This window comes from Somniosus microcephalus, chromosome 4, assembly GCF_052327205.1.
Source record: "Somniosus microcephalus isolate GS21.2 chromosome 4, FLI_Smic_1.0, whole genome shotgun sequence".
Classification (NCBI taxonomy): domain Eukaryota; kingdom Metazoa; phylum Chordata; class Chondrichthyes; order Squaliformes; family Somniosidae; genus Somniosus; species Somniosus microcephalus.
Window position 1 is genome coordinate 30512592 of NC_140990.1, and position 11247 is coordinate 30523838.

The window sequence follows — 11247 nt, forward strand, 5'->3', positions numbered from 1 at the left end:
GATTTCTGAATTCAGGGCATATTTGTGAGAATTTTTGGTAGAAATTCTCCCTGATGCCCTGATATTTTCCACAGGCTGTGAGGAAGTGCATCTCTGTCTCCACTACTCCCTGACTGCAGTGAGAGCATATCCTGTCTTCTCTTGGCAGCCTGGTCTGCCTGTGTCTGCCTTTTTCGATCGCTAGGCTATGTTCACTAAGTCTGTACCTTGTCAAGGTTCTTCTCAGTTTGTTATCCTTTACCATGGTCAGGTAATCAGCTATGTTGTATTGTCTGTTTAGGGCCAAGTAGCAATTGACCTGGAGCAGGTACCTGGATATGTTACTGATACCTAGGAGTGTTTGATGGGACAGTGTAGAGGGAGCTTTACTCTGTATCTACCCCATGCTGTACCTGCCCTGGGAGTGTATGATAGGACAGTGTAGAGGGAGCTTTAATCTGTATCTTACCCATGCTATACCTTTTTTTTTATTAGTTCATGGGATGTGGGCATTGCTGGCAAGGCCAGCATTTATTGCCCCATCCCTAATTGCCTTCTTGAACCGCTGCAGTCTGTGTGGTGAAGGTACTCCCACAGTGCTGTTAGGTAGGGAGTTCCAGGATTTTGACCCAGCGATGATGAAGGAACAGCGATATACTTCTAAAGCAGGATGGTGTGTGACTTGGAGGTGGAATTTGGAGTGTTCCCATGCGCCTGCTGCCCTTGTCCTTCGAGGTGGAAGAGGTCGTGGGTTTGGGAGGTGCTGCCGAAGAAGCCTAGGTGAGTTGCTGCAGTGCATCTTGTAGATGGTACACACTGCAGCCACGGTACGCCAGTGGTGGAGGGAGTGAATGCTTAAGGTGGTGGATTGGGTACCAATCAAGCGGGCTGCTTTGTCCTGGATGGTGACGAGCTTCTTGAGTGTTGTTGGAGCTGCACTCATCCAGGCAAGTGGAGAGTATTCCTTCACACTTCTTACTTGTGCCTTGTAGATGGTGGAAAGGCTTTGGGGAGTCAGGAGGTGAGACACTCATCACAGAATACCCAGCTTTTGACCTGCTCTTGTTGCCACAGTATTTATGTGGCTGGTCCAGTTAAGTTTCTGGTCAATGGTGACCCCCCAGGATGTTGATGTTGGAGGGTTCGGCGATGGTAATGCCGTTGAATGACAAGGGGCGGTGGTTAGACTCTCGCTTGTTGGAGATAGTCATTGCCTGGCACTTGTGTGGTGCAAATGTTACCTGCCACTTATCAGCCCAAGCCTGAATGTCATCCAGGTCTTGTTGCATGCGGGCATGGACTGCTTCATTATCTGAGGAGTTGTGAATGGCCCTGAACATTGTGCAGTCATCAGCGAACATCCCCATTTCTGACCTTATGTTTGAGGGAAGGTCATTGATGAAGCAACTGAAGATGGTTGGGCCTAGGACACTGCCCTGAGGAAATCCAGCAGCGATGTCCTGGGGCTGTGACGATTGACCACCAACCACCACAACCATCTTGCTTCGTGCCAGGTATGACTTCTGCCCTGGGAGTGTTTGATGGGACAGGATAGAGGGAGCTTTACTCTGTATCTAACCCGTGCTGATCCTGTCCTGGGAGTGTTTGATGGACAGTGTAGAGGGAGCTTTACTCTGTATCTCACCCATGTTGTACCTGCCCTGGGAGTGTTTGATGGGACAGTGTAGAGGGAGCTTTACTCTGTATCTCACCCGTGTTGTACCTGCCCTGGGAGTGTTTGATGGGACAGTGTAGAGGGAGCTTTACTCTGTGTGGTAAACCACTGTCATACCTGTCTGTGTCTGTATGTGTATTCCACTAGGTACAGGTCTGGACATGCCTCGGCTGACTCCTCCCACTATTCCAGGTATATAAGTGACTACCTCCCAGTCCCTTAGTATTCTGGACGGGTCGACCACTCGAGACTAGACCTTCATTCTTTAGTTAATAAAAGCCTGATTGTTACTCGCTCAACTTCAGTCTTTTGAGTAATTGATGGCGCATCAATTTTATTAACTAAATTTTTTATAATGGAGAAGATCCTCACACCAGCATGCCTGGACCTGGACAGTCGGGAAGCGGACGCTTCCACCAAGTTTGCTCACTGGCTCACGTGCTTCGAGACATTCCTGACTGCCTCCACTGCGGTCGAAACGGATGCGGACAAACTGTCTGTCCTGTTCTCCAAGGTGAACCACCGAGTGTACTCAGTCATCCGGGACGTGACCTCGTACACAGCCGCCCTCCAGCTCCTCAAGACCCAGTACACGCGCCCTGTGAACGAAGTATACGCTAGGCACCTTCTGGGGAGTCGCAAGCAACAACCTGGGGAATCGACTGAGGAATACCTCCAAGCACTGTCCGTGCTTGGCCGGGCCTGTGGGTGTAAGGCGGTAACGCCCACTAAGTACACGGAGGAACTGATCCGGGATGCCTTCGTAGCGGGCCACAGGTCCAACTACACCCGACAGCGACTGCTGGAGCAGAGTGACCTCACCCTTGACAAAGCCTCCGACATCGCACTAACGCTGGACGTATCTCACCCGTGTTGTACCTGCCCTGGGAGTGTTTGATGGGACAGTATAGAGGGAGCTTTACTCTGTATCTAACCCGTGCTGTACCTGTCCTGGGAGTGTTTGATGGACAGTGTAGAGGGAGCTTTACTCTGTATCTAACCCATGCTGTACCTGCCCTGGGAGTGTTTGATGAGACAGTGTAGAGGGAGCTTTACTCTGTATCTAACCCATGCTGTACCTGTCCTGGGAGTGTTTGATGGGACAGTGAAGAGGGAGCTTTACTCTGTATCTAACCCGTGCTGTACCTGCCCTGGGAGTGTTTGATGAGACAGTGAAGAGGGAGCTTTACTCTGTATCTCACCCGTGTTGTACCTGCCCTGGGAGTGTTTGATGGGACAGTGTAGAGGGAGCTTTACTCTGTATCTCACCCGTGTTGTACCTGCCCTGGGAGTGTTTGATGGGACAGTATAGAGGGAGCTTTACTCTGTATCTAACCCGTGCTGTACCTGTCCTGGGAGTGTTTGATGGACAGTGTAGAGGGAGCTTTACTCTGTATCTAACCCATGCTGTACCTGCCCTGGGAGTGTTTGATGAGACAGTGTAGAGGGAGCTTTACTCTGTATCTAACCCATGCTGTACCTGTCCTGGGAGTGTTTGATGGGACAGTGAAGAGGGAGCTTTACTCTGTATCTAACCCGTGCTGTACCTGCCCTGGGAGTGTTTGATGAGACAGTGAAGAGGGAGCTTTACTCTGTATCTCACCCGTGTTGTACCTGCCCTGGGAGTGTTTGATGGGACAGTGTAGAGGGAGCTTTACTCTGTATCTCACCCGTGTTGTACCTGCCCTGGGAGTGTTTGATGGGACAGTATAGAGGGAGCTTTACTCTGTATCTAACCCGTGCTGCACCTGTCCTGGGAGTGTTTGATGGACAGTGTAGAAGGAGCTTTACTCTGTATCTAACCCATGCTGTACCTGCCCTGGGAGTGTTTGATGAGACAGTGTAGAGGGAGCTTTACTCTGTATCTAACCCATGCTGTACCTGTCCTGGGAGTGTTTGATGGACAGTGTAGAGGGAGCTTTACTCTGTATCTAACCCGTGCTGTACCTGTCCTGGGAGTGTTTGATTGACAGTGTAGAGGGAGCTTTACTCTGTATCTAACCCATGCTGTACCTGCCCTGGGAGTGTTTGATGAGACAGTGTAGAGGGAGCTTTACTCTGTATCTAACCCATGCTGTACCTGTCCTGGGAGTGTTTGATGGGACAGTGAAGAGGGAGCTTTACTCTGTATCTAACCCATGCTGTACCTGCCCTGGGAGTGTTTGATGAGACAGTGAAGAGGGAGCTTTACTCTGCATCTAACCCGTGCTGTACCAGGCTAGGAGAAGCACTTTGGCAGGTATGGGGAGCTGCGCCTTGTCCATGAGAGTAACTGTAGGTATCAGACCTGAAATAATCGAGAGTAATGATCGGGCGTCAGCTGTGGCTCAGTGGGTAGCACACTCGCCTCTGAGGCATAAGTTTGTGGGTTCAAGTCCCACTCCAGGGACTTGAGTACATAAAGTTAGGCTGACGCTCCAATGCAGTGCTGAGGGAGTGCGGCACTGTCGGAGGTGCCGTCTTTTGGATGAGTTGTTGAACTGAGGCCCCATCAGCCCTCAACCAACATCACTGAAACAGATTGCCTCGCCATTATCACATTGCTGTTCATGGCAGCTTGCTGTGCGCAAATTGGCTGCTGCATTTCCTACAACAGTGAATGCTCTTCAAATGTACTTTGATGTTGTTGTACTTCATTGGCTGTGAAGCACTTTGGGCCGTCCTGAGGTCGAGTGAGGTGCTACATAAATACAAGTCTTTAATTAACAAAGGAGAAATGGCCCAAAAAAGGAACAGTCTGTAACAGGACAACAATTAGTCTCCTCTCATTGTGAGAAATCAAGGTCTCGACACACTGTGGGGTCGATTTTAACTCAGCCGTGAGGCGGGCTTTGAGGTGTGTGGGGGGTTATAATCGCAAAACCTGGGGGTCGGGACCCCCCCCCCCCCCCCCCCCCCCCCCCCGGCCTGGTTCCCGACCCCGAGCCATTTTAACCCAGGCGTGTCTGATGGTCCCGAATCAGTCCCGCCTCCAACAGGCGGGACTGGTCTTTAAGGCCCTTAATCAGCAATAATTGGCCTTTATAATCCCATTTCAACAGGCCCTTGCATTTTTAACCCTTTTCCCACGTAAAACGTGTCTGGTGGGGCTCACGCCTGTGAAACCTGGCGTGAGCACCATTGGCTTGCTGACTATTAGCTGCAGGTCAACCATTAAAGAGATTTGATCAGTCATCATTTGCAGGTGGCAGGACTTTGTTGTTTCAGGCCTGGGGCAACTTTTACCAGGCTTAACCACACCTGTGGAAGGTTGGAGCCTCACACACATCTCCAGTGTGACCTCCTGGGAAACCCTGCTCGCCACCTTCACTCAGCGCTTCCTCAACGGAGGCATATACCAGAAGCATGGGAGCCATTTATTTCCTTCCCTTCTGGGCATTAGATGAGCTCGAACACAAGCCACGGCACCAGCAGAACCAGGAACAACAGCAGCAGCAACAGGAGCGCCAGGCTGCTGCTCACCCACCTGAAGTGGCTTGAGAGCACCTTGCTGCACATCAGGGGGCCATGGGGACCCGTATCTGCACTGGAGACCATGAAGGTCTGGTTTCTCTGTTCCATAGATGCCCATCGCTCCTCAACAGATGTCATTCTATTATGAACACTCACCATGTTTTCCATACCCTGGCGACTTATCTCCTCCATGGCGGTTGCCATCCTTTCCATGGTGATGCGTTCATGCGCCAATGACTCCACCAAGGCTCTGCTCATGTTTGCTATGGACTCCTCCATTCGCTCCACACTCGCAGCGACCCTGGAGACAAAACCTGCCAGAGACTCCTGCATCTGTTCCTGGAGTTCCAGCCCCGCTGATCTTATGGATGGAGCCAGAGGAAGAGGATCGACATACAGCTGAGCCAAGCTGGCAGAGTCCTGCGCCCTCTGACTAGCACACTCCACTGCTGTCCCTGTCTCCACAATCTGCTGATGCTCACTTGTGAGCTGTGATACACCAGGTGACAACACTACTCTATGTCCCGAAGGTCCCACCGAGGCGTGTCTGCGCTGGTGCTGGGTGCGTTGCATTCTGCTGATGCTGCGCCCTCAGAGATTGCAGCTTCCTCTGAGGAGTCTGGATGCTCAGGCTGTTCCTCCTGGCTAGTGGGGATGGCTGCTTGCGATGGTCCTGTGGGGAAGTAAAGGAAAGAGTCAGAGATGTGATGTCAAGGTTACATGTACATTGCATATTGCAGATGATCATAAGTCCATCTGTTAGAACTTCAGAATCATTATCAGGGACTCATGCAATGTCAATGAGAGCGATGGAAAACTATTCTGTCACCAGCTTGCTGTGATGCACCCGTCTGTCCATCCCCCACTTGTGCATCTTCCTCCACTCCAATGATCTCCAGGACCACCTCCTCCCAGGGGGTGAGCTGGGCTACTGAGGGTGGCCCTCCTCCTGTCCTGGCTCGCGCTCTCCTGTTGTGAGCTCTCTTTTCCTGCAAAGAGAGAGACAAGTGGAGTTTGAGTGAGAATGAAGGAGTGAGTTTAGAGATTCCATAGCATAGATACTTAGAAGGAGACAAAGATGGAGTGAGGTTGCAAGACCAAGGGCCCTCCCTGTGTGTTGTCAGTTGTTTTCATAGCATCAGAGTGATAGGGAGTGTGAGGGCTGCATAGCCGAATAGTGCTGTGAATGTGACCATAGAGAAAGAGGGAATGGGTAAGGGTACATGGATGTCAGTGTCAAGTGGGATGTGGAGGAAGAGATTGCTAAAGCTGAGTGCTGGTGAGGAAAGGCAATGGGGTTCAGATTGAGGGCGATGGCAAAGTCATACTCACTTTTCCAGTGCGGAGAAGGTCATGAAATCTCTTCCTGCACTGAATCCAGGTTCTGCGGGGTACTGATAATGAGTTGACCCCCTCTGCCACCTGGATCCACACAGCCCTGGTCTGCTGGGGAGGCTTCTTCCTCCCTGAAGAAGGGAAGAGCACCTCTTTATGAGCTCCTGCTCCCTCAACTAAAGCCTGCAGGGCCACATCATCAAACCTGGGAGCAGACCTAGGTCTCTCGCTGGTCATTCTGCCTCCAGGTCCCTCTAGCATGAACGGGCAAAAGGTGGGCTGTCTGCAGAAGAAGCAAGGCTTGTTGCAGACCTTAAATGCAGCAGCAATAAAGATGTAATCGGAGGGGACTTTCAGTCATGAAAAATCCCTTTGCAAAGGCTTCCCACATGTTGGAAATCAATTGGCCAATTGAGTTAAAATTGCATCAATCTCCCACCTCCATTTAGATTCGTGTGGGAAACCCGAAATTCGTTAACACGACACCATCCCACACCTGAGCTAAAATCACCCACATGGAGTCCAAAAGCAAGGACGTTATGATGAACCTTTATAAAACACTGGTTCGGCCTCAACTGGAGTATTGTGTCCAATTCTGGGTGTAATGTATGTACCTTTAAGGGGGAGAACTACTTTTTACAGCTCCTGTATCCTGTAGTACCGGCAGTGACCACACCTGTATATAAACCCTGAGTAGTGATCTGTACAGTCAGTTGCAGTTTGAACCCTCATTCAGTAAACACCTGTTGATCGTTCCCTGCAGTCTGTTGTCTGATTATTGAAGGACACAACATTAAGATACACGGATATAACACTGGGCACCACACTTTATGAAGGATGTGAAGGCCTTAGAGATGGTGCAGAAAAGATTTACAAGAATGGTTCCAGGGATAAGGGATGAGGGACTTCAGTTATGTGGATAGACTCGAGAAGCTGGCGGTGGTTCTCCTTAGAGCAGAGAAGGTTGAGAGGAGATTTGATGGAGGTGTTCAAAATCATGAGGGTTCTGGACAGCGTAGATAGTTCATAGAGTTCATAGAAGATAGGAGTAGGAGCAGGCCATTCGGCCCCTCGAGCCTGCTCCGCCATTCAATGAGATCATGGCTGATCATCCAAATTCAGTACCCTGTCCCTGCCTTCTCCCCATATCCCCTGATCCCTTTAGCCTTAAGAAATATATCTAACTCCTTCTTGAATATATTTAATGAATTGGCCTCCACTTCCTTCTGTGGTAGAGAATTCCACAGGTTCACCATGTGCTGGGTGAAGAAATTCCTCCTCATCTCTGTCCTAAATGGCTTACCCCTTATCCTTAGACTATGACCCCTGGTTCTGGACTCCCCGGCCATCGGGAACATCCTTCCTGCATCTAGTCTGTCTACTCCTGTTAGAATTTTATAAGTTTCAATGAGATCCCCTCTCATTCTTCTAAACTCTAGCGAGTATAAGCCCAATCGACTCAATCTCTCCTCATACATCATTCCTGCCATTCCAGGTAACAGTCTGCTGAATCTTCGCTGCACTCCCTCCATGGCAAGAACATCCTTCCTCAGATAAGGTGACCAAAACTGCACACAATACTCGAGGTGTGGTCTCACCAAGGCCCTGTACAACTGCAGCAAGACATCCTTGTTCCTGTACTCGAACCCTTTCGCTACGAAGGCCAACATACCATTTGCCTTCTTAACCGCCTGCTGCACCTGCATGCTTACCTTCAGCGACTGGTGCACAAGGACACCCAGCTCTCGTTGCACTTCCCCTTTTCCCAATCTATTGCCGTTCAGATAGTAATCTGCCTTCCTGTTTATTACCACCTAAGTGGATAACCTCGCGTTTATCCACATCATACTGTATCTGCCCAATCACCCAACCTGTCCAAATCATACTGGAGTTTCTCGGCATCCTCCTCATAGCACACACGCCCACCAAGGTTTGTGTCGTCTGCAAACTTGGAGATATTACATCTAGTTCCCTCGTCTAGATCATTAATATATATTGTGAATAGCTGGGGTCCTAGCACCGATCCCTGTGGTACCCCACTGGTCACTGCCTGCCACTCGGAAAAAGACCCGTTTATTCCAACTCTTTGCTTCCTGTCTGCCAACCAGTTCTCTATCCAAGTCAGTACCTTGCCCCCAATCCCATGTGCCTTAACTTTACACGCTAATCTCTTATGCGGGACCTTATCGAAAGCCTTCTGAAAGTCCAAATACACCACATCCACTGGTTCTCGCTTATCTATTGTACCACTTACATCCTCAAAAAATTCCAGTAGATTAGTCAAGCACGATTTACCTTTTGTAAATCCATGTTGACTTTGTCCGATCCTGTCACTGTTTTCCAAGTGCTCTGCTATTACATCTTTTATAATAGAGAGAAACTGTTTCCATTGGCGGAAGGGTCGAGAACCAGAGGACACAGATTTAAGGTGATTGACAGAAGAACCAAAGGCGACAGCGTGTGGTTAGGATCTGGAATGCACTGCCTGAAAGGGTGGTGGAGGCAGATTCAATCACAGCTTTCAAAAGGGAATTGGATGAGTACCTGAAGGAAAAAGAATTACAGGGTTATGGGGAAAGGGCGGGGAGTGGGACTAGCTGAAGTGGTCTTGCAAAGAGCCGGCACGGGCTCGATGGGCCGAATGGCCTCCTTCTGTGCTGTAACCATTCTATGATTCTATGAAATATTAGCAAGTTTGTTCCACAGAAGCACGGGGTTTATCTGCTTTTATTGATGAATTTAAAAAGTCTGTATTAAAACCTGAGCCAGTGTGTTGTGAGACAAAGAGCCTTGTGTCCAATAAGGGGAATAAAGGCCCACAGCCTCCCCTGGCCCCGGGCCCTGAACAAGGGACTGAAGAAACTCGCTGCCCTGCAGATCAGACAATCAGCCGGCGCTAGTCCCGCCCCTCGGGCTCCCCGATTGGTTGGAGGACCCGCCGCGGCGCGCTCCTCCAGCCCCGCCCCACTCGCTCCCTATTGGTCGGAAGCTCCCGTCAATCAGGCCGTGGTCCCGGGTCACATGTCACCGAGGAGATCACGTGCACCGTCCAACTGACGCCGCTCGGTCTGGGGCCTCGCGGACTCTCAGGTTTTTCTATTTCTCTTTATTCTCTCCCGATCCACCCCTCCCCCCACCCCGCGCGATTCTCCACCCAATCGGAGCGGAGAAAACTCACTTTCCGTCACCGATCGCGACTCTGTAACCGACACCAAGGCCTTTCCCCGGAATGCTCCGCGCCGACTCCGTCCGGCAGGATCCGAGTGCGCAGGCGCAGCTCCGAGTGGGGGAGGGGATTGGTGTCCTCTGGGCATGCGCGGTCGTTGCCCTTGGTGACCGGGAGGGGTCGCTGTGCTGGACTCGGCCCAAACCGCCGCTCCATGTGCGCATGCACGGACGCTCTGTCCCCAGTAGGAGCAGGAGTGGCCATTCGGCCCCTCGAGCCTGCTCCACCAGTCAATGAGATCATGGCTGATCATCACCTCCACTCCATTCATCGGCCCTATCGCCACATCCCTTGATGCCCTTACTGGTCAGAAATCTATCGACTTCTCTTGTGAATATACCCAATGACTGAGCCTCCACAGCCCTCTGGGGTAGAGAATTCCTAAGATTCACCACCCTCTGTGTGAAGAAATGTATTCTCATCTCAGTCCTGAATGGCCGACCCTTTATCCTGAGGCTGTGGCCCCTGGTTCTAGACTCCCCAGCCAAGGGAAACATTCTCCCAGCATCTACCCGATCAAGCCCTGAAATTTTGTATGTTTCAATGAGATCCCCTCTCATTCTTCTGAATTCAAGAGAATACAGGCCTAGTTTACTCAATCTCTTCTCATACGACAGTCCCGCCATCCCAGGAATCAATCTCGTGAACCTTTGTTGCACTCCCTCTATGGCAAGTATATCCTTCCTTAGAGAAGGAGACCAAAATTGTACACAGTACTCCAGGTGTGGTCTCACCAAGGCCCTATATAATTGGAGTAAGACTTCTTTATCCTGTACTCAAATCCTCTTGTAATGTCAATCAACCATCAGCAAGAAGAGGTCGCTGGTGAGACCAGTGAAGAAAGAAAGACTTGCATTTATATAGCACCTTTCACCACCACCAGACATCCCAAAGTGTCTTACAGCCAATTAAGTACTTTTGAAGTGTAGTCACTGTTGTAATGTAAGAAACGCGGCAGTCAATTAGCGCACAGCAAGCTCCGACAAACAGCAATGTGATGATGACCAGATAATGTATCTTTTTATGTTGATTGAGAGATAAACATTGGCTAGGAGACTGGGGATAACTGCCCTGCTCTTTCCCACATTACAACAGTGACTACTTCATTGTAGTACTTCATTGGCTGTAAAGCACTTCAAGACATCTGGTGGTCATGAAAGGCACTATATAAATGCAAGTCTTTCTTTCTTGAAATAGTGCCATGGGACCTTTTACATCCACCTGAGAGAGCAGGCGGGGCCTCAGTTTAACGCCTCATCCGAAAGATGGCACCTCCGACAGTGCAGCACTCCCTCAGTACTGCACTGGAGTGTCAGCCTAGATTTTTCTGCCCAAGTCTCTGGAGTGGAACTTGAACCCACACCTTTCTGACTCAGGGGCGAGAGTGTTACCAACTGAGTCACAACTGACACTAAAGAACAAGCAGTTCTGACGAAGGGTCATCGACCTGAAACGTTAACTCTGTTTCTCTCTCCACTGATGCTGCCTGACCTGCTGAGTATTTCCAGCATTTTCTGTTTTTATTAAAGAAACGAGGGAGTGATTGCTGACAGGAAGAATGTTGGGTCGTCCTGCGCAT